The sequence below is a fragment of the Choloepus didactylus genome, chromosome 15 (assembly GCF_015220235.1).
Source record: "Choloepus didactylus isolate mChoDid1 chromosome 15, mChoDid1.pri, whole genome shotgun sequence".
NCBI classification, from domain to species: domain Eukaryota; kingdom Metazoa; phylum Chordata; class Mammalia; order Pilosa; family Megalonychidae; genus Choloepus; species Choloepus didactylus.
In genome coordinates this window covers 27008975-27032771 of record NC_051321.1, presented here as the reverse complement: position 1 = coordinate 27032771, position 23797 = coordinate 27008975, and the positions used below count along the sequence as shown (strand labels likewise).

General features: G+C 36.0%; 1 pseudogene; it reads right to left on the bottom strand.

The window, feature by feature from the left end:
• Positions 1 to 18640: 18640 nt before the first annotated feature.
• Positions 18641 to 19995, bottom strand: LOC119509856 (annotated as a pseudogene).
• Between the last annotated feature and the right edge of the window lie 3802 nt (positions 19996 to 23797).

The following is a 23797-nucleotide window of genomic DNA, read 5'->3' as shown; positions in this document are numbered from 1 at the left end:
AGGGAATCAAATCAAGATCATCTGCATCCAAGAATAAGGAACTGAGTCTCTTCTGAGTGAATGAGCTTACTTTTGAGAAAAAAACAAGCATATTAGGCAGATTAGATTAAACATTATATCAAACACAGACATTAATGCCATCTGAGAAATGTCCTCTCAATGTCTTGTGGTCCTGCAGGCTGTCCTAAATTTCAAGGGTTCTTTCCAGAAATGTACTTCTGCTGGTTCTTCAGGTTTTGACCTCTGCTTCAGAAAGAAATTATAGCTCCAGTTTTGAAAGGTGTTTCTCTTTGAAAAATATGGATCCATGATATTCAGGCCTTTTGATTCAGTACCTATAATGGCGCCTTAATATGCTAATGAGAAAGTCTGTATAGCCACAATTTGCTATTTACACAATTACTATTGCAAGTAGGCTTGCCAAGGTATTCAAATAGCAGTTTTAGGGGAAAAAAATCTGCTGTATTATTGAAAAGTATTCATTCACATTGAAAGAAAGAAAGAGAGCGAGAAAGAAAGGAAGAAAGAAAAAGAGAAAAAGGAACGTAGAGCAGGAGGCAGGGAGAGAGGGAGGGAAGGAAAAGTCAATACTCTTCATTCTATATTTTCCACTCTGAATTTCCTGCTTCATATCAAGGCTTGCATTTGCAAACCTAATTCTCACCTCCCCGCTGATGTAATGCTTCCCCATCCATCTGTCTTATGACTTCCCTTCTTTTTCTACCATAGTTCAAATTCCAAAAGATGTCATTGCCCACAATCACACATAAATGAAGTGTTTCTTTCAGAAAGGGTTTCAAGATAGTTCCATTTATGTATATGACTATTAAACTCCTGATCAACAGATACATTTGTTAAGTCTGCCTTGCACTGCTAACTCCCAAATTCTTGAGATTCTGGAAAACAATCCTCTTATTTTCTTTGTTGCTTCATACCACTCTTAAAACAAAAATACCAATATAACTATTGTTTACAGGGAATAGAAGTTAATTGGTAAATCCTATCTCCAAATGAGGGAGATAAAAAAACATCAAGCATCTGGAACACCATGTGAAGCTATAAGGAAATAATCCTTATTATCCATGTGAGAAGAAATTGTGACTTTCTAACACCAAGTCTTGTCACACAGTTGGATACGCATAATCAAAGTTGGATCCTCGAGGGCAAGGGATAAATCTTTTACATTATGGTACCCCAAATCCAATACAGCATGTGGCACAACTAAAGCTTTAGTAATGAGCCAGCTGGCTTTAGCTCACACCCAGGGTTTTTCAGAAGAAACTGATAGCTCTTATACCCTTGGACCTAATGTTTGAAAAAGTCCTTCTCCATATTCTCTACCCTTCCAAATCTAATTTTTACATTCATGCCCACTTCAAGTGCCATCTTCTCCATGATATCTGAAATACTGATCAGACTTCCATGGATTATCATCACGTTAATGAACTTAGAGCAATGACAATCATTCTCACCTCCTTGGCAATTAAATATGCATGAATTTATAATGGCTCTTCTACTATTATTTGACCTTAAACATATCTATCTTCTTCTTCCAATTGTACTACAGAGGATATGGTCTTTGAGTTTTCCAGAGCAATACTGTACAACAGAACCTTCTGCAGTGATGGGAATGTTTTAAATCTATGCTATCATATAAGGTAGCCAGTAGACACATATGGCTATTGAGCATTTGAACTATGACAATATGACTGAGGATATGATTTTAAATTTTACTTAATTTTAAATATTTTACATTTAAATAGTCTCATATGGCCAGTGGCTATCATATCGGACAGCCCCACTCTTGAGCATCTTACATGGTCTCTTGAATATAGTAGATGTTCATTTTTCTTTCCTTTAGTTCCAAGGACAAAGACTGACTGATCAAGTTGTCCCCTTCTTTGTAAGTCTGATTATTAGTTAATTTATTTCCTTACTTGAAAGATGCTTTGCTGCCAAGTCCATGTTTAGGAATAAGGACTCTTACTTTGTCACAAAAATATCTAGCTTGTTTAGCTCTAAATTATTCACTATATGAATGCTCTTGGGGAAATATTTAATTTTAAGTTCTCTTTCTATACTTAATCCCATCCCAACTTTCTTTTTAATATCTACCTGCATCTGAGTATTTAAATTGGGAATAAAAATCTGGAGTACTTACACACACATGTACACACTTAACACTGCATATTTTTGATGAAGGCATGACTCAGCTCACAATACCTGAGCCCTTTTGTCAGAAAAAGAATGATTGATACATTAATATTGCAATGCCAATTGATTCTTGGTCAAAGCATCAAGCTTACATGCCAGTGGAACAAGACTAAGTGCCACATGAAAGAGTGGGTAAATTGAATGGCTTTTCTGTTTGGGTTGATTGTAAAGTTTTGATAATGGGTGGTGGTGATGGTAACACAACAAGTGAATGTAATTAACAGCACCAAATTATATATATATATATATATATATATATATATATATATGAAGGTGGTTAAAAGGAGAAATTTTAGTCTGTATATATGTTACTAGAAAGGAAACAAAAACATAGGACAGTACAGTACAAAGTGTACCCTGTTGTAAACGATGGACTATAGTTAATAACACAATTATAACAATGTTATTTCCTGAATTGGCATATATAATGCCAGGTCAGAAAACATGACTGTTTTGAGGACAATAGGAAAGATATTTTATAAGTTTGACATTCAATACTTACAAGTCAGTTACCTGGACTTCTACTTTACTGTTCTACCTCGCCAACATAAATGAGCAATCTGAATTAAAAAGGCTCATTAGACTGTCACCAGAGAAATGGTATGTTCTCAGCACAGTGATATGCACAAATGACCACATAACAACTCCAAAAGCTTTGACCATCTCTACTGAAGATTAAAGGGGCAACAAAGGGAAATTACATCACACAAGACAAAGCAAAATGTCCCCCAAATCCTCTCTACACAGTAACCTCCACAAAGTTGTGTCTAGCATGAAGCAGCTGCCTTGTAATCAGAAATCTGGTAACTAAATTCCTCACTCTGCACACCCAGGCTGCATTTCTCACCATTTTTACAGATGTCAGTTCCCTTAATCCTTTCAACATTGCATAAAAGTAGCATCAATTAACTATGGTTGAAGCATAGGAAGATCTTCCTCATTGCATTGCCTTTTACAGTTTGATTGTATACTTTAACGGGAATATATTACCAGACTGTGAAACATTCCCCTTATTTTTTGTGACTCTATCCCTTTGTTATCTACCTTCCTCTACCTCCTAACATCTCAGACTATTAATTTGATGCCTTCAGACATATGTTTATGACCATGAACTCTAACACTGAGACACAGGCAATCTGGAGTGTTAATGATATCCTCAGAAAGGAGAAACTCATTTAACGACCTGTGTGGGAGCCATATATTCAATCACACGGACATTCTGAGCAATAAAAAAATTGAAGGTTGTATCTAAGTATTTGAACAAGTCACATGCTATCTGTGTATGTGACTGAAGCCCTCATACTCTAGAGCTTGTGGAAAGTTACAAGAAAATACTAGATGGTAAGTGGTCCCATTCCTAGAGATCATCAGCCGTTCATTGGCCGAGATCATCCTAGTCAGACACCAAATAGCATATGATACTTTCCTTCCTTCTTTTTTAACTTGATCCAGTAATGGCTAGGGTGAAGAACAGCTATTAAAAATATTTATGAGGTTATTAACAGAAAATGTCATTACACTGCTATATTTATTCCTAGAGATGGTAGAGGACACTCATAGGGCACACAGCAGTCCTGAAAACTTCTCAGCGGCTCACATTTCTCTTCCCCTTCTCTTTTTACCTCAACCTTTTTCCCCCCGGGGTAGGAACAGGCACAGCCTTTAGTTTCTCAGTTAATGTAGAGAAAATAAGCTGCAAGTCTATAGTAGACATAACTAAAGCGAAACTTCGAGGGCCAACATTCCAATTCCCTCTAATCACAGAAAAAAGAGCTGAAGTTGAGGGAAGTGAGATGACTTACCCAAGGTCAAACAATGGGGTAGTGATCTTGGCTTTCTTCCTTCCCATAGCACAGACACCTAGCACATTCCTGTTACATAACATGTAACCAATAAATGTTAATTAAGTGAGGACAAGAAGGCCATAAGAGGAAACACATAGAAAGAGTCCTGGACCAGAACCAGAAGAACTAGATTAGACTAGCTCAAAATATCAGCCTAACTCTCTGTCTTTTTAATGATGAGATTTGAGGCTTATTCCTTAATTCCGAGTCCCAATTTTCTCATCTATAAAATAATGATATTTTTGAGAGTATTAAGTGAAGTTTCTTGATACACACACACACACACATATGTACATACTGCTTCTAAGATCAAAATTTGAAAATCCCAAATACTTCTTAAACTGTTTATGAATAATAAGATGTTGATCTATTCTTTGTCTGATTATTTAGCAGTTTGACTCTCATAAAAATATCTCCCTTACCATTTGGAGTGTGTCTCTAACAGCTTAGAAAAATATGTGGAGTTTTTCCTTTTTATTAAAAAAAAATATTCTCCTGAAAAGGAGATTGCAAAGATATCTGATGATCCCGTACATTACATTGACCAATATCCTCTATTTTGACTTAGCAGCTGGGCTATTCTCTGTCTTTATTCAGTTGGAATTGGAGTTGCCTGTTGTTTTGAGGAATCACTCTTCACTGCAAAATAAAAATCTGTCTTCATTAACTGCACACACACAGGCTCTGGGCATTGTTTTCTGATGTTATCCTCCCCTGCAGGAATTTCTAATTTTATTACTTCACCCATCCAGGACCAACACGTACAATGGTCAGTAAATGAGATGAGGTTAGGAATGGCTGTTCCTCCATCAGTATGTGTAGGCTTTTGGTCTGTAATAATCTGAATCTGAGCACCAATTATCTGAATTAGGGTGGAATAGTGGGAGGGATCCAAGAGGTGAAGCCATGAGTGTGAGAAACTGAAGGCAGTTGGAAATCAGGAGCCGGAAGAAACGGAGAATTGGATAAATTCCCTGAGTCAAAGATCCAGGTATTTATGACAGTTTTTATTTCATAGGTGTCTATAATCTTGTAGTCTTGGGACAGAAATTAGAGAACCTACACTAAACAGACAACATACTACTGAAGCTTTGCAAAGGAGCCCCTTCCAGCTCTTCATGCTATTCATTGAACAAGCATTAATGCTGGGTCTACTTAACGCACAGGGCTACAGAACTATGCTCTTAGCAAAGCCAGCTCCAATAGCACATCAAACTTTTAAATCCATTTCACCCATGTATATGGGGAAATCAAAATGAATTAGAGTTGATTCTCCAAAAATAGGTCCTTCTGCCTCACATTAAACAAGCTATTGATGAGCTATTATTTTGAGAACTTATGTATACCCTTTTACTAACTGTTCAATTCTACAAAAACTATTTAAATTAGGATGTAAAATTAATTGTTGGCCTTTTTGGGAAACCAGGTCCTTCAGTGTAAAAGGAAATCAGTGTCCAGTGCTGCTTTGATAATTACAGAAGAGAACCACTGGCTTTTCATTTGAAAGGGATCTTGGCCACCTGTGGTTTACAGAATAGGTTACTGAGGTCCATAGAGGTCAGTTACCTTCCAGGATGATTGCTCACAAGAAAACCGAAAGCAGCAAAGTAGAAGCTAATCAAGTTAAGGAAAAAATCTTTATCAAAGACAAAGCTGAGAATAGATGGAAACTTTGTCAGAATCATCATCACAATCAGCATTCAGAAATGAGAACCATATTTATGCAAATATGTGTCTGAGTATGGGCAGTGGGCATTCGAGGTTGAGTGAAAACATTAGCTTCTCTGCATGGCTCTGAGCAGAACTAAAAGAAACTGATTTTTCTCCATAAATGAGGAAGATGTTTGACTAATCTCTGATTGCTCTTTTGCTCCTATGGTCTTGCCTATTATTAGGTTTCATAGCAAATCAGATTCTTTCATTTGCAATGGCTATAATCATATAAATTATAGGTTTCATTTAGACGCATCTCACCCTTCCCAGTGGGAAGTATCCTTTATCATTTTCAGCCCACAAAAATAACATTTGCCAAAATGAATGAAGAATCAAGGATGTTCAATTACACAGCAGATCTGTCACCTTTGCCATCCAAAGGACCTCTGCCTTGTCCAGAGCTTTGTCCAGATGACAAACATGTGCCATGAATGTTTGATTTCTACAGTGCTCTTTTGGGTTAATACACACCGTGATAGTTACCAAAACCTGCTGTAATCTGCATTCTGTCTGTTATCAGTGCCTACACCTTCACCTCCTTAGGCTATTAATCTCCATGAGACCTGGGAATGCCTGAACAGTATTAGAACTCGAAAACAGACTACTGGTTTTTTAAGACATTTCATTTCCACTTGATTTTTACATTTCCATTTCAATCCTGCATTCTAAACATTTACAAAGGAAGTTGAAGAATCACTTTTAGAATTAAGCCAGAAAGGTGGACAAACGGAGAAATCATGACTGTACACAATGGATGATACCCATGAAACTGTTGTGAGCCTCAAGGGATGGGGGAGATAGAAAATGAGCATAGCTCCATCTAATATCTAGTGAGGTGGGGAGACTCATTAACTCCATTTAACAGGTAAAGAACTTAAGTGACTTGTCCAAGGTCCCACAATTTGGGACCCAATCTAGGTAGGCATCATCTCCTTCAGAAAACATTCCCAAATACTCTCTATTCCCAAGCTTCAAACTGGGTTTGGTGCTTCTATTACCCATTCCTTCCTAACAACAACAATAACAATATGAACAAGAGTAATAAAAATTGTAATAGTAACAAAAAGATTTGATGTATCAGGACTTATTTTATGACGAGCTCTATAATAAGCACATTTATCTATCATCTTATTTATTCATCAGAGCACCCAATAAATGTTGTGTTGTTTTCCTCAACTTATAGATGAAGAAACTGAGGTTTTGAGAGGTAAGTAACATCCTTACAAAACTAGTAATTAGCTCAACTTGGAATTTAAACGCAAGCAATGTTAGTCCAGAGCACACTCTCTTGTCTTGTCACTGACTCCTGATTTACACATTCCTTAAGAGCAGAGACCTCCCCCCATTTATTTTTGTATTATTTAGAGCCTGCAAAATGACTGGTCCATAGCATGTTCTCCGTGAATGTTTGTTGAAGGAATAAATAGATGGGAGCAATCTCAAGTGCTAATCAAGCCTGTCTCATCCCAGTGTTTTCCCCACTCCATTCCACATAAAACAGATTTTAAAATATACTTTTGAAAGGATAAAATGCTATTCAAACATAAGATGCTAGTAGTAGAAATTAGAACACTCAGTTAAGGGATATTCTGAGTATGACCATACTTGAATCTCTTCTATATAGAGTTGGGGGGTACTTTATAACATTGAATTCTAAAAAGTTCTTGAAGGGGCAGAAAACTGAGACAGCTGCATCACATGGAGAAATTTAAACAAAAAGAAAGATTCAGTGAAGGGTAGTGATGGAATGGAAAGCATCATGGAAAAAAACTAGGAAATATGAATGAGCTGGCTTCTTTTCCTTATGTAACCTGCTGCATGTTTTATTAAACATTGTGTTCTATGATATGAAAGAGCTCAGAAAAGTTTTTAAATAGCCCAAGGATTTCAGCATCTAATGATAGAGAATTGTTAGCCTAAGCCACAGTCTAAAACCAAAGAGAGTGGTTCCTTTAGCTTTTAAGAATTTGGAAGCAGTGAGAGCTCAACACTTTGTGCATGTATTTTTATAGATTCCCTTCAGGCTTGAGAATGTATCCTTTCACCAGAGACTACAATTAATATCTCCAAGTTGAATTAGATCTGCTCACCTAAGATGGAACAGAAGGCCCCCAAGGAAAATATTGTCAAGAGAAGGGTATATAAAAAATCAAGATACTGCCTGAAAATATACCTTTAAAAAGTATGGGTAGCTTCAACTAGGAAGGAAAATGCCGCTAACTTTTTCCTAAGAAAACTTAATAGAAATTCCTATCCAGTTTCCTTCTGCCTGAGGTGAATGTTTAAATCTAGATATAGTACATTCCTTTTGGAGATGGACGATCAAATCACTTGAGAGTCTTTGAATATAAAACACAGTACCAAAACAAATTTAAAGAATAATTTAAAAGACTTCCCCTACAGCTGCTCAGTCTTCCCAGATCTCCAACTTCAACTAATTCCCCAGTCCACAAAAACCAAATAAGATATTTACGTGTTTTTCATACAAAGAAAATCAGTGGCTTTTGTGTTAAACACTACTCCCTTCCCCCAACTCTAAATAGCAAGTATTTAGTAGATTCCTCAGTGGAGCTTTCATACTTAAGAACCATTTCAGAAATAGTTAGAACCATTTCAGAAATAGTTGGAGATAGAGAAAGATCCAGATAAAGAAAGATGCTGGCAGCCAGGTATCTAAGAATAAGGATTAACTCCTCTTTTTAAATTGATTATCCTGAGACTAACACTTAGTTAAGCCCTTTTCATTAGTATGAGTAAATTTAGCTATCAGAGCTAGTGATACATTTATAATTGGGTTGCTTTTGTAAGATCCATGAGCTAAGAATGGTTTTTACATTTTTAAATGGTTGAAAAAATTTCAAAACAAGAATAAATTTCACATGTGAAAATTATATTAAATTCAAATTTCAGTGTCCATAAATAAAGTTTTACTGGAACCCAGTCATGTTCATTCATTTATGTATTGTCTATGGCTGTTTTCACCCTATGATAGCAGAGCTGAGTTGTTGGAACAAAAAGCACATGTACCACAAAGCTGAAGATACTTACTTTCTGGCCTTTTTTTAAGAAAGCTTGCCAACCCCCAATCTATAACAATTCTGATTTTTTGGGGCAGAACCAATTTCAAATGTTATCTTCAATTGGGAATATAGGTATTGTAATTGTTGATTTGTAAAACGTGCTCTCTAATTACGAATCTCCATCTGAATAGTATAAAATGATTTGACTCTCAAAATCATCAAGTCCGTAGTGAGAAATGGGCACTTGGAACAAGAATTCATTGTTGTCTGAGTCCCTGCTTTTCATTCACAGTCCCAGTGAAGAGTCCAAATTTTGACCCACATTTATTTGAAACCATGGACAGGAAAAACTGGTTTGTGGAAATATCCTCTGTTTCTATACCCTTTTCTTCTGAGTTTGTTTAACTGCAGGGCATATAACCTGAGCATGTGCAGAAAATACTTACTCTTGTAGCTCAGATGATCTTTAAGACACCAGAAACAGAGGGCATCTCCCTTTGAACTGAGATTACAAAGACAGGGAGACATTGGAAACAAATCCAAATTCCTTCAATAAGGAAGATCTGGCCTAAAATCCACTCTACCACATATGGACAGCTCTATAATTAATCAGTTGGACTATGACAAGTCAAACCTCCCCACTTATGCACTCCTCACCTCCCACTCCCATAAAATCTCCTTTAACTCTCAGATCTGATAGACAGATTTAAGCCAGGTCTTCTGTTAGCATGCCCATCAACCTTGCACCAAAAGTTTCTCTTTTCTCAAAATCTCAATGTCATAGTATTGGCTTCTGGGCATGTAGAGCAATGAGCCCTTGCTCTCAGCAACATATTCAACATTGAATGACCAGAGGAAAGACCTTTAAGTTCATTCAACAACAGCTGTGCTTAGCAAGTTATCAACATTCTGTCTATTGCAAAGGCTTGGCAGTCCAAAGAAGAATGAGCACAATCCCTGCCCTCCCAAAACTTCAATCTTACAGAGGAACATCACCTAAATTGGGAAAATACAGCATGGGTTTGGGTGTAAACTGATTCTGTGGTTATAGGGGCTATTCACAGGTTCTTAGTCAAGTGAGAAAAGTAAGTACTGAAGTGTTAGCATTTCATAAAACTGAGTTGGTTCCATTTAAAGAAAATCACTTATTCCAAGTTTATATCTAATATATCTATATTAATATATCTGATTTTTAAAGTTTAACTTGTCTTTTATTTTATGAAATAATGACATATAGTAATGGCAGTTTGTGTAACATTTTTATTTTTTAGTGATCTTACTTACTAAAGGTATGTCTCCTGCTCATAAGAATAATAATAACACCAATGAAATCTTTCAGCCTGGAATCTGCTGGTCTGCCTGGTGGAATGAATAGTTCAAGTAATAGAACAGTGGTTGAAAAGGTTTTTAGACATGAGATTGGTGTGTTCAAATTGCCCAGATACATTATTGCCAAGTGGAAGAATTTAAATTTATTAATCAAAGAGGAACCATTAAAGGTTTTTGAGCTAGAGAATGACATACTTAGAATAGTGCTTCAGGAAGATTAATTTGGCAGCAGGAAGGATTGGCTGAGAAAAAGACAGGAAGCAGGGAGATAATTTGGGAGACAATTACTACTGTCCAAATGAGATGTAAGGAAATCCTGGAACAGAGGAGTGGTTGTGGGAGTAGAAAGGAAAGAACCCATGAGAGCACATGTGGAGTCAGACTGGACTGGACATTGTGACTAATTGGATTGAAGAGGTGAGAAAACAGAAAGAGTCAAAGAAGATGTTGTGGCTTAGTGCTTGGTAACTGGACAGACTTGGGTGCCAGCAACAGAAAAAGGAAATGGCAAAGTAGGAACAGATTTGGGGGTGATTGCCATAAGCAACATTAATTCTAAAATGAAGGGCAACACCTAGACCAGATTTAAGGCATAGTGTACAGCTACTGAAAACATGAATTAGACTAAGTAAATGCTTTAACACTGCAATGACCCCTGCATTGTACTGCTTAATGATGCACCATACTGGGACACATAGGAACAGAAACCTACAGTACTATATTTCCAGAGGACTATAAATTCAGGGCATTTTGTAAATTTAAGCAAACAATGAGGGTTATTCCTCCATAACCAATAAAGCACCATGAAGGAAACCTGGCTCCTAGCTCAGACTCATCCAACATTCTTATAGACTCCTTAGTTTCTGGACATAACAGCTCTCCAAAACCCCACAGAAAACCTGCATTTTTATCTACATACTGCCTGGATCCATCAGCTACCCATTTGGCTCAGGGAAAGAGCCAGTGAGCTGCAGTGTAAATTATCCACTCGAACTGCCTTAGTTACCAGCACCTAGGACCAAGGATCATAAATAATTCTAACAATTCTAAACTTCAAGAATGTAATGAATTATGAGCTTTTCATCAGAAGACAGGAGGATCAATAGAAGCAGAGGGTTTTGAGATAAGCACATTCCATAATTACCGCTTAGGACTGAATAAATCAATTTAATGCCACACTTCAGAAAAGTTTTCAAAATGTATTTTCCCCCAGATTTATTAGAGTAATGGTGTGTTGGTTCATGGTTCCACCCCATCTCCTTTTTAATATAACCTTTTAAGGAAATTTAATTTCTACTTCAAAAGGAGTTACATAAAACATCAATTCTGTATAACCGGATTTGACAAATTTATGTTTTATTTTTTTCCCCTAGAGGAAATGAATCAATCATTTAGTTACTTCGCAATTTATCTTGTTTTTTTTTCAGTGAGCCAGCAACTTAAATTTATCAGGCTTCTTTAGCAATTAGATAATAAATAGGCATTTAAATACTCTTTACTTGCAATCTAATAGTCCAGGTAATGAGGCTGAAATAGACTGCATGATGCATGTCAAGCTGGAAACTTTTTTAAATGTAATAAACCTTTTGCAGAATAATTAAAAATGCAACTTGCTGATCACCTAAACAGTCTAGAAAACAATGTAAATAATTGAACACTTTCATGCTCAATGCCAATAAGTGTCAAGAAAAATTTATTTGGGTTATTACTTCTGTTGTCAGAAACAAATTAAAGATTAGCATGGGCCACAAAACAGAGATGTTTTGTGGCCCATCTATACACATATTTGATTAAAAATTCACTGGTCTTCTAAAGCAGTGCTTTAGAAGTGCTGAGGAGAGGGTTGTTTACCAGCTCAACTGCCAATTTGAAATAACTGATGGCTTTGAAAATGAAGAAAGAATCTTGATGAAACTATTGCTGTCGAGATCTCTATGAGTTTCTTATTATACTTGTCAACTGGTATTGTATTCATGAGCTTTAAGGATGTGTGAGTTCCATTAAATATTACATAAGAAAATAAAATAAGAGATTTAAGAGTTTAAAAAGGGAAAAAAACAGGGTAAACATCAGAAGCTTTTCCCAGAAGGAGGGATATTAGATGTTAAAGCAAGTTACCAAAAATGCTTATAGAATTTCTTTTGCTATAGAATTAGGAATCAAATATCTATTAGACAAAGTAGTCAAGACCTTAGAGTGAAAGAGAAAATAGTGGACAGTGGAAGATGTACAAACTCTTCCTTCTTACCCAAAGACAAGTTAAAGGCCACTTCTCTGTGCTCCTCTCTCAGTTCAAAGGTTCTCATGGGTGCAAAACCTCCCAAGGCCACATCACAACTTAACCCAAAGAGAAATGAGAATATTTGGAAGTGAATGAAGGATGTTGGGGGGAATACATTGAAAATAAGATATTGAAAGCAACGTTTGGAGACTGTCACACTGCTTCATATGAAGTTTTCATTCCCAACAAGGTGTGAAATAGTTTTCCAGTCCCTCTTTTTTCCTTCTAAATTCTGACAAGCAATTTGCAGAAGGCAACAATTTTGTTTTTTTTTTTTTATTTGGGAGAATTTCAAAGAAAATCTTAATTTTCATTTTTAATTATATACTTAACATAATAGGACTGTGCAAATGAAATGCTGGTTATCTTTTGCAAAGTATTTCTAATATACAGGATTTTTTTTTTTTTTTTTTTACCAAGAATGGGTCCTTGAGCAAAACAAAGCTACAGAAACCATAACAATTTTTAAAATTACATATATTTTGACCTGTATGTCAAAAGTTAATACATTTTGCATGTATGTTATATTTTACAATAATGGAAATAGCTGAAGTTGTGGAACTGTGACCCATGATAGTCTTTGAAATTTGTTCTCTGACTACTTGTTAAATCATACTTTGAAAGTTATCAGTTATGCATATATGTTAAAGTTCACAATAAAAATGCATTAAAAAAAACAAAGTTACAGAATGAGAATTTATTCTAACCTCAAAAGTATTAGCCAATATCCTAAATTTTTGCTTGATGCAAATGTCAGTTTTATCCCCAACAAGCATTGTTAACATGCCTTCAGAAATTAAGAATTTGTACAAAACTATTAATAGCTCATAGAAGTTCTACCCCCAGAATATCATGTACATAGACATTCCAGAACTCATTTTTCCCCTTATATTGAACATTGAACGTGATGATTGTGTTAATTTCTGACAATGGCGCTTAACAAAACAACTGATACCAACCAAATAGAGAAAGATGGCTTTGAGTCAACAGCATCCCCTGTAATTGTGGTTGTAACTGGAGCTGATGACCAATGCCTACTATGACTCACTTGCTAAAATTATTTCCTTGTCTTGAAAATTCTTCTAAACTAATATCCTGAAATAAGTGCATTCCTTCCAATATACTCCTACCACACCAAAAGAAAATTAACAAAACATAGTCATACATTGCTTTGCATTATTTTCTTTGGAAATGTTTGTTTTTATTTGACAAATAAAGTAATTTTTTTAAAAAAACCAAGCAAATTCTTCTAAGCCTGAATTATAACTGGAGGTATCTTTTTCAGATGCTTAGTTGAAAAATTGAGTTTTTCTCCCTTTGTCTGGGCTCTTCTACCAGTTCTTTCAGGGTGACTTATCTGCCAGTGTTACAAGTACAACTAATCCTACTAAAGTGAAAATCTGTGTTAAACCTTTTCATTATTCCTCTCAGCTTCAGTAAAAAATCTTCCAGGGAGAGGAAGGGTACAAAGGGAATGAGGAAGGTCTTAGCATATGGTTCCTGCCGTCCAGCCCACTGATCTCTTCTTGCATGGCTGCTTTTGACTGGGCACTTTGTTTCAGGCGCTGTAGAGGAGCCAGGATGAGGCAGGCATCTAGCTTCGTTTACAGCCCGGCCAGCTCAGTAAATGATAAGCCTTGTAAATAGTAAACATGAAAAGCTTTGCAAATAGTAAGCATAGAAAGAGACAAGCAAAAGGCCAGTAAATGCTGAATTTCAGACACCAGGAGGAATTGACCTCTAGCAGATCAGGAGGGGAATCACCTCCTTTTAGGGCACAGACTTAAAAACCCGAATAACCACCATTTAGAAGGTACATCTACAACAGCCCTAGTTATTTAAAAAGGAAAAAAAGGGGGGGGGGGGGGATCCTAAAGAAAGCATAATGGTCAAAAAAAATGCAAAGGATCTTTGTGATTGATACACAGGATATCCTTTTTCAGGGGGCATTAGGACACTCTCAATTTCAAATTCCAACGTGGCCATAAAGAAACCCAAATATATTTTATCTTGTGCTCAATATGTAACTGAATCTCAATCTCTGCAAAAAAAAAAAAAAAAGTAAAATGAGTACAAATTATTTTAATTATTTTACAGAAAATTTAAGTTTTATATGATTTTCTGTCTTATCTATGATATGAAATATCTAATAATTTTCTTTCGTGTTCCTTTCCTAGATAGTCATACAACCACTTTAATGAGGAAAAGAAATGTGGTATAGTAATTAAAAGTGTTGACTTGAAAATCAGAAAGGCAATAGTTTGACATCAAAATCACCAACTTTTAGCTATGCGATCTTAGGAAAGTAATTTGGCTTTTCTGTGTCTTAACTTCCTCATCTACAAAATAAAAACAATATCTATCTACAAGAAAACTGTATGAAATAATACAGATAGTTCCTGGAATACATGTGCTCTATGTTACTTGTTATTCTTATTATTTTGGTGTTATTATACTTGCTATTCTTATCATAATATGATTGTTATTATTGTTGTTGTAAATTATTTATTTCTACCAGAACTCAATTGTTCGCCATGGGGTAAGTATATTGGATTATTTAAAGACAATAGACATATTCTTAGCCCATGCTCACACACTACAACTTCCTTAACATTTTCTTAGTTAGAAAAGAGACTATTCAGTTTGGAAAGGGAATTTGTGTACTATGACTACATTTTCCTTATCAGCATCAAAGCACTTTTCATTATCTCTTGTAGTGGGATGGCGGAATAAAATGAAGGCTATGTCGATCAAATTCATTAGGAAGAAGATTAGTGAAAAACACTCAGTCTAGGTGATATAGATTATGAAAATGTGTGTGGTAACCTGACTTTGATGAAGCAGGGATTGTTGAGAAGACAAACAAAAAGCTCTTAAAAAAAAAAGGGCTGTGAGATCTTGGTAAGTTAGTCTCTTTACAAATGTAGTGCATTGTTGCTAGTACTCTAAAGAATATTTTATTTATAATACAAAATCCCCACAAAAATCAAAAGTCCTCCTAGCTTGATAAGGTCTTTGTCCAACCTTGAAAAGACATTCAGAATAAATAAATGCCTGTTCTTACGATTTTATTTAAATTGCAAATTTAAATCTCTCTACACTATTATGTTTTCCTTCCATTTGTTAATGTTATCCTTGCTCCAGAAGGAGAATTCATGAGTCAAAAAGCTCTACCTGACAGGGAGACAGACCTCCCCAGAGGTTACTTAATACAGAGCCCATGCAGAATAAATCTGGAAACAATCTACTTGTGGGAAAGATTTGGAAAAGTGTCTAAAGATTTATTGTTTGCATGTTCAAATTCAGGTCATTTTTGTTTCACAGCTTGGCCTTGATTGGCAGTGTGGCTACCTCTAAACAGTTTCATCTCAGGAAAGGATAAGTCAGCATAAGGAATCCATCAAGATGGCAATTACTGTTAATGCTACAAAACCAGAGACCTGAAACAGGTTGAAGCAATAAATCCTAAGCGTTCGGGAAGAGACTCCTATGTTATTCTTTAGTTCAGCCAGTCAAGTTCATGCTACAGAGGCAAGAGAATCTGTTGCCCATCACAGACCTTGCAAGAGTTAATCTCTCACCAACCTCATTTGATAGATTAGGTTACAGCAAAAAGAAATGGATCACAAAGAACTTCTTGGTGATATATAGCAAGAATAATTGATATGTAGTCATTCAGTCATTCATCTAAACATTTGACATTTATTGAAGATCTACAAAGTGTATGGACTCCATAAGAGTTTATAATCTTCTGGAAGGCAGACTTTTAAAAATCTAAATGAAAGAAAGGATTTTTTAAGTGTGGTTATAAATTTACTACTGCTTGGGACTATGGTTATGGCTTCCAATAGAAAAGTATCCCATTCACAATAACATTAAAAACACTAAAAATAAGGTATTCTGGAATAAACCTAACAAAAATGCACAATCCTTCATAGAGAAAATTATAAAATATTATTAAAGGACATAAAAAAGCCATGAATAAATGCAAAGATACACCGTAATCATGGAAGGAGAGGTGAAATAATATAAAGTTGCCAGTGTTTTCTTAATTAAACTATTGAATTAAAACAGTGCAAATTATATTAAAAATAGGGTTTTTCATGGATCTTGATAATCCAAATATATATATATATATAAATATAAATAAAATCAAAAGACCAAAAATAGTAAAGACAATTTTAAAGAACAACAGGGGAGGGAGAAAACTTAAAACACTGTGATGTTGACAGAGAAATAAACAAATTGTCCAGTAACCAGACTAGAGATCACAGAAAAAAAGGTTCATGAATATATTTAAACTTGTTAATATACCAGAGGTGGCATTATTTAATAAATAGTGCTGAGATAGTTGGTTATCCATATGGATCTGTACCTCACATAATACCCCAAAATAAATTCCAGACATAATAAACATCTAATTGCATAAAAGCAAACTTTCAATAATTTCTTCAAAAGAAAAGGTAAAACTTTAGTATAGAAACAGTGCAAACAATGTTAAAAGATATAAGCAATGAAAAAAGGTGGCAAAAGTTTGATATTCACAATAGACAAATCTCTCTCCCTGTTTTCATATAAATGAGATAAGAAGTGAATAACATAAAATGGGCAAAGGAAATGAATAGGCAATTCACATAAGAGAAAGCACAAATAGCCAATGAATAAATAAAAAGATCTCAACAGAAGCCTGAGACATGCAACTGTAAACAATGATACATCACTCCATGTGTCCGTAAGTCTTTCAATTATTTTTTTAAGTCTGAAAATGCCAAGTGTTGGCAAGAATATAGAGGAACTGTAATTCTCATAATATTTTTGTGGTAGGGTAAGTTGGAATAACTATTAGTTAACAGTATTTTGTCAATATCTCACAGAGCAGAGGACGTATAAGTTCTTCCACCAAGCAATTTCTCTCTCAGGTATGTACTGCTGAAAAACTCAGACGAGTATTCAAGGAGACATATAAGTATTTTTCACATCATAGTTTGCAATAGTGAAAAATTATAAAGAGCCCAAGTATCTATCATAGGAGAATGAATAAATATTTTGTGGTAAAGCCATATAATGGATTACTCTAAAGCAGCAATATACATGACCTAAATATATATCTATATCTATACCTATATCACTGCATATTGGCCAAGATAAATCTCAAAAACCAATGTTGAGTAAATAAAGGAAGTTGCAGGTTGAAAATGTATTGTGACATTATTCATATAATGTGTAATAACATGCAAAATACTACTGCACTACATAATATATTATGTAATATACATTAATATGTATGTACATAGTTTTATTTTACAATTGTGTACAAAATATTAACAAATGATAAGATATGCATGAAGATGATAAACAGCAAATCAAATATAGTGCTTATCTTTGGAGAATAAAAGAGAATGAGATTGGGGAAACATGCAAAGAAAGAATCAACTGTAGTTGTAAAAAGAGCAAGAACAAGAGCTAGAGTGTAAGGTAAATTTAAAATGACAAAATGCAAGATTTGCTTAAGCTAGGTGGTAGGTACAGATGTTAGTAATGCTCTCCATATTTCCTACTATTTGAAATAAATCATTAATATTATTTAAATAGTTAAGTTGGCTCAAAAGTAATAAGAATTTCTAGGGTAAAGTGTTTGAACTTGGACCACTTAACAGGGAGTCCTTAAAGGATCTTAACTCATGAAGTAGTGAAATAAAGATCTCACATTCCTCAGCTTCAAGTCGGCTCCTCATTCACTGCAAATAAATATGATCCTCCTGATTTGCTGCAAATATATATGATCAGCCCTGACCTATTTCTTAAGATACGTATAAGGCTGTCTTTACTTCTCCACTTGGATGTTCAGCATTACATGTCCCAAAGAGGGTTCCTGAACTGTCTAAAACGTGTCCCTCCTGCAGTCTGCCCACTTCCTTGCAAATTTCTGCCTACAAATTCCTAACTCCTACACAGTTTGCTTTCCTTTTTTTTTTTTTTCTCATTAAACTTCATTTTAATGGGTCTCAAAATTCTGTGACAGATTTTTGGTCGTTGTTTCCATTTAAAAAGTACTGATTTTAAAAACTAATAACTTAAAACTGTCACACAAAAACAAATGGGCCACAAAACATTCCTTTCCTTCTGCAAGTTTTATGAAGCATTATCATTAACAGTCTTTTACTATTAAACTTAAATGGCCAAATGAGACAGTTCTAAGACTGTTCTTCCACCACTGCTTAAGGCTGAGATGGCAGGTGTCATGGATAATATTCATTTAGCCTTCTGAGCTTTCTAGGCAGACTTGGTGACCTTGCCAGCTCCAGCAGCTTCTTGTCCACTGCCTTGATGACACCCACAGCAACTGTCTGTCTCATATCTCGAAAAGCAATACAACCCAGAGGAGGATAATCAGAGAAGCTCCCAACACAATGGGCTTGACAGAAACCATACCAACAATGGCAGCATTACCAGATTTCAGAAATTTGGGGCCATCTTCCAGCTTCTTACCAGAATGGCGATCAATCTTCTCCTTTGGCTCAGCAAACTTGCAAGCAATGTGAGCTGTGTGACAATCCAGCACAGGTGCATAGCCAGCACTGATTTGGCCTGGATGGTTCAGGATAATCACCTAAGCAGTGAAGCCAGCTGCTTCCATTGGTGGATCATAACATCTTTTAGAGACATTCTTGACATTGAAGCCCACATTGTCCCCAGGAAGAGCTTCATTCAGAGCTTCATGGTGCATCTCAACAGACTTTACTTCAGTTGTAATGTTGACTGGAGCAAAGGCGACCACCATGCCTGGTTTGAGAACACCAGTCCACAGGGACAGCACTAATACCACCAATTTTGTAGACATCCTGAAGAGGCAGATGCAAGGGTTTGTCAGTTGGACGAGTGGGTGGCAGGATGCAATCCAGAGCTTCAAGCAGCGTGGTTCCACTGGCATTGCCATCCTTATGGGTTACTCTCCATCCCTTGAACCAAGGCATGTTAGCACTTGGCTCCAGCATGTTGTCACCATTCCAACCAGAAATTGGCACAAATGCTACTGTGTCAGGGTTGTAGCCAATTTTCTTAATGTAGGTGCTGACTTCCTTAATGATTTCCTCATATCTCTTTCCGGCTTTAGGATGGCTCAGTGGAATCTATTTTGTTAACACCAACAATTAGTTGTTTCACATTGAATGTGTAAGTCAGAAGGGCATGCTCACAGGTCTGCCCATTCTTGGAGATACCAGCTTCAAATTCACCAACACGAGCAGCAACAATCAGGACAGCACCGTCAGCCTGAAATGTGCCTGTAGTCATGTTTTTAATAAAGTCTCTGTGTCCTGGGGCATCAGTGATGGTCACATAGTACTTGCTGGTCTCAGATTTCCACAGGGAGATAGCAATGGTGATACAATGCTCCCGTAGCTTTCAGCTTACCCAATACCCAGGTATACTTGAAGGAGACCTTTCCCATCTCAGCAGCCTCCTTCTCAAATTTTTCAATGATTCTTTTGTCGATTCCACCACATTTGTAGATCAGGTGGCCAGCAGTGGTGGATTTGCCCAAATCCAAGTGTCCAGTAATGACAGTGTTGATATGAGTCTTTTCCTTTCCCATTTTGGCTTAAGAATCAGCGATGGTTTTCATGACACCTGTGTTCTGGCAGCAAACCCGTTGCAATAAAGAAAAGCTGCTTTCCTTTTATCTGATGTCTTCGCTTTACTCTTCCCCCACATGCCCTCTGCTCCAGCTCACTGCTTTTGCAGTTCATAGGAAACACAAAGCACACTTCCACCTCAGAGCACTCGCACCAGCTTTTATCTTTACCGCAAAGACTCCACAGAAATTCGTTCCTCATATCCTTCAGCTGTAAATGCTCAAATGCCATCTTCTGGTTGTAACCTGTTCTAACTACCCGATTTAAAATTGCAAACCTCCCTCCACTGCCCTGCATTCTTTGCCCCATTCCTTAGTTGGTTTTTTCCTCCAATGCATACATCACCATCATATCTGTATATCTTAACTTTGTTTGATGTCTGTGTTCTCCAACTAGAACATATGCTCCAGGAGGGCATGGAATTTTGTTAACTGCTACATTCTCTAGGGCCCAGAACATGACCTGGTACACATTGGATGTATCAAAAAATGAAAATGCATTCACGGCAGAACTAGAGAGAAAAATTTTCATTTCAAAGAAACTTCTGGATGATTCTATTGCCTACTCCAAACGCTTCCATTTTCCCTCAAATAAGCAGTTCCCCGAGGAAACATCATTTTACCCAGTTGGACCACTAACACTCCTGAGAATGTAGGGCTTGGCACCCAACTGGGCAATTGTGAGTAGATTTCAGTAATCAGAGATGGCTAAATGGGATTTATGCCCTTTAGATAAGCTGAATTTTTATAATAAAAAAAAAATCCCTCCTTGCCTCTCTGGGTGTGAAAGGTGGTTGAGTTTGAAAGAGGTTCCAGATTATTATGGCTGTGGGGACAAGGTGAGAACTACAGAAGTTTTGAGGCTGCAAAATTGTGATGAGAGCAAAGATCCCAAATTTGAACAGCAAGCCCTTACTACTGTGTGGCTTATAGGTCATAAGGTCATCAAAAACTACAGCATTTGCTCACCCATGATTTATATATTCCTCTCAAGGGAAAAAAAATATACCTCCCCAGAGAGTCCTTGATTAAGGACGTTAATATTCCATATTGGAATACACTTAAAACATGTTTGAACTGATTTTATATCCATTAGCTCATGTGATCTTCACACAAAGCAACTGTGATATCAATAGGACCAGAATTATTCCCATATGGCATAAAAGGACATTCAAACGCAAAAAGCTTTGTTAAATGCCTAAGATCACAGTAAATTAATCAAGGACTTTGAATCTTTCTGCTAAATATATCACTCTTTAATGCTCCCTGCAGCAGTGCTGTGCTGTACAAAGGGAATAAGAATCTTCAATGCATAATTATGAATCTGAGATCAAAAGGTGTTTTTAAGTCTGTGTCACAAAAGATGTGGTAAGAAAATGCAAACTGTAAAGACATTAAAGTGCCACATAAGAAACTCCACAAACTTGTAGCAGGAGGGATAAAAGCCTTTCTTTAAAGGAGATAATTTAGTACAAGTAAAATTGTAGTTTATTGCACATTGAAAAAGCATATTCCTTTTGTTTCCCTTCTAAATTATAGGTAATATCAATCACTCATAGAGGAAAGGAAGCGTGACAGAATATTCTAAATCCCCTAAATTCAACAGAACCCTTAAATGGTTTGATTCAGAGTACCCTCCCCTTGAATTTCTTAAAATATTGCTTCACTATAATTGAAATTTAGTCAATATGCTGTTCTGATTACTTAAACACATGAAGAAGTATTAACACTGTACATACAAGATGCCATAATGACCAGCTGATTAAGGGGGAATAAAAAGGCCAAATCACGGTTAGTGCTGTAGAAAAGAATTACAGTGGATTCACTTAACATTTCATTTTCAATGACTGTCAGGTAGAGTTTGTCATTTCTCAATTATGTTCACTTATCTGTTTAAGATACAGGAAGATATAATTCCTTTGCCACAAATGCAACTCCACCAGGTGAGTTTAAATTTGCAAAATGCTCTACTGTGTGAGGCAGATTAACAGTGAAAGGTACCTAGTACTATATCCGTCATTATAACTGTCATATTTTTGATCCTGTTAGTGTGTAAAGCAAATTTTTCTTAAGCTTTTTTGACCAAAAAAAAAAAAAAAAATTTAAGGCATATTGCTTACAGTCTACCCTGGGTATACACAGATGTCTTGTTTAAAGGCAAAATAAACATTGTGAAGACAGAAAATAAATCTTTGATGAGAAGTAAAGTATGGAATTTAACTTTGTTTAATGTATTGTGGTTTTTAAGCCCAGATCACCATATTTTTTGGCCAAGTAGAAGAACTAGTATGCAAACAGGTCCCTAATTTCTATCTCTTGTTTGGACCAGAATTTCTCAAAACATTTTTGGTAAAGGACAGTTGTTCCTTTTTTCCCCACTCCAATCCATCATAGATGAATATTTTATAAAATATAGTAAATATGGATTACTAGGAAAATGAAATACAAACTTAAAAGCACACAAAATCCAAACCATTTTTAATTATTAGAATCAATAGACATAAAATGCTTATAATGAATGTTAACTGTATATGAGGCACTGTGCTATGTTCTGTGTATACATTCTATTAATTAAGCCTCACAATATTTTTTATTTTTTATAACTGTAAAGTGTTCATAATTATTAGTCCCATTTTGCAGATGAAAAAACTGATGCTCAGAGAAGTATTTCAGATTTTTTCCGAAGATTTTACTCTTAATTGCTATTTTCTTTTTCTCCTAGGACCTACATAACCAAACACCAACTGCACATCTTCACTTGGATGTTCAAAATACATAAAATTCAATATGGGACATAATTAAAAATAATCTCTCTCTCCTTATATATTTCTTACCTTGTATTGTGTTTTCAACCTGGAGCTACTAGTGGCCATTTAGCTGCTATGTAGAGAGAAACTGCCTTTGAATTAAGCCAAGGAAAGACTGAGAGGACAAATGAAAGGGATTCATTCATGTCTGAAGCCAGGGCTATTATAGGACTTCTCAGGTATATAAGCCACAAATTACCATATTTTTTTAAAACTAGTTCAACCTGGGTTTTTTTTTTTTTCTCTCTTGCATTTCTAAGACTTCCAATCAGCACAAAGCTCAACATAAGACATCCACGTCAAGACAGTTCAAAACTGTGAGTGACTGATGTAGAGGTGCCACTGAATAGACCAAAAGAAATATGGGGGATTTACCTGAGACATGGAGTCAACAATCCTAGGCCACGAGCCTTGAGCATGGACTATCAACCTAGGAGAATGAGGTGAACAATAACTTGACATAGCCTACACATTTCTCAGGTGTTAGGTGTTACTTTAAGTATACTAGCCATGGCAGTCCAGGTGGAATCTATTTGGAAATTAAGACTAGCTTTACTGAATGGCCCCATGGTAAAGCACCAATGTTGCAACAGTGTAAAGACAATTCCATTGAAGCAAAATATGGGGGTTTGAGAGTAGTATCTTGATGTATGCAACAAATAGCTAAGTAAAAGGGATAGCATTTTGAAGGTTGAGATCATATCTTGAAGGCTCATTGGGGAGAATCCCACCCCCCAAGTTAATGGGGGAGAATAGATCACTGATTTTTTATTTGAAAGAAATGGGGAGCTCATGGGTCCTAAATAATCCAAATTCATCAACACCTACTGTTACTTGCCTTGGGGACAAAAAGAGACCCCTAAGACAAACAAGATGTATCATCCTTGTTTTGAAGTAACTTACAACTTACTTAGGGATGGGAACAGGCAAAAGTAAAGGCATGGGTAAAAATGATG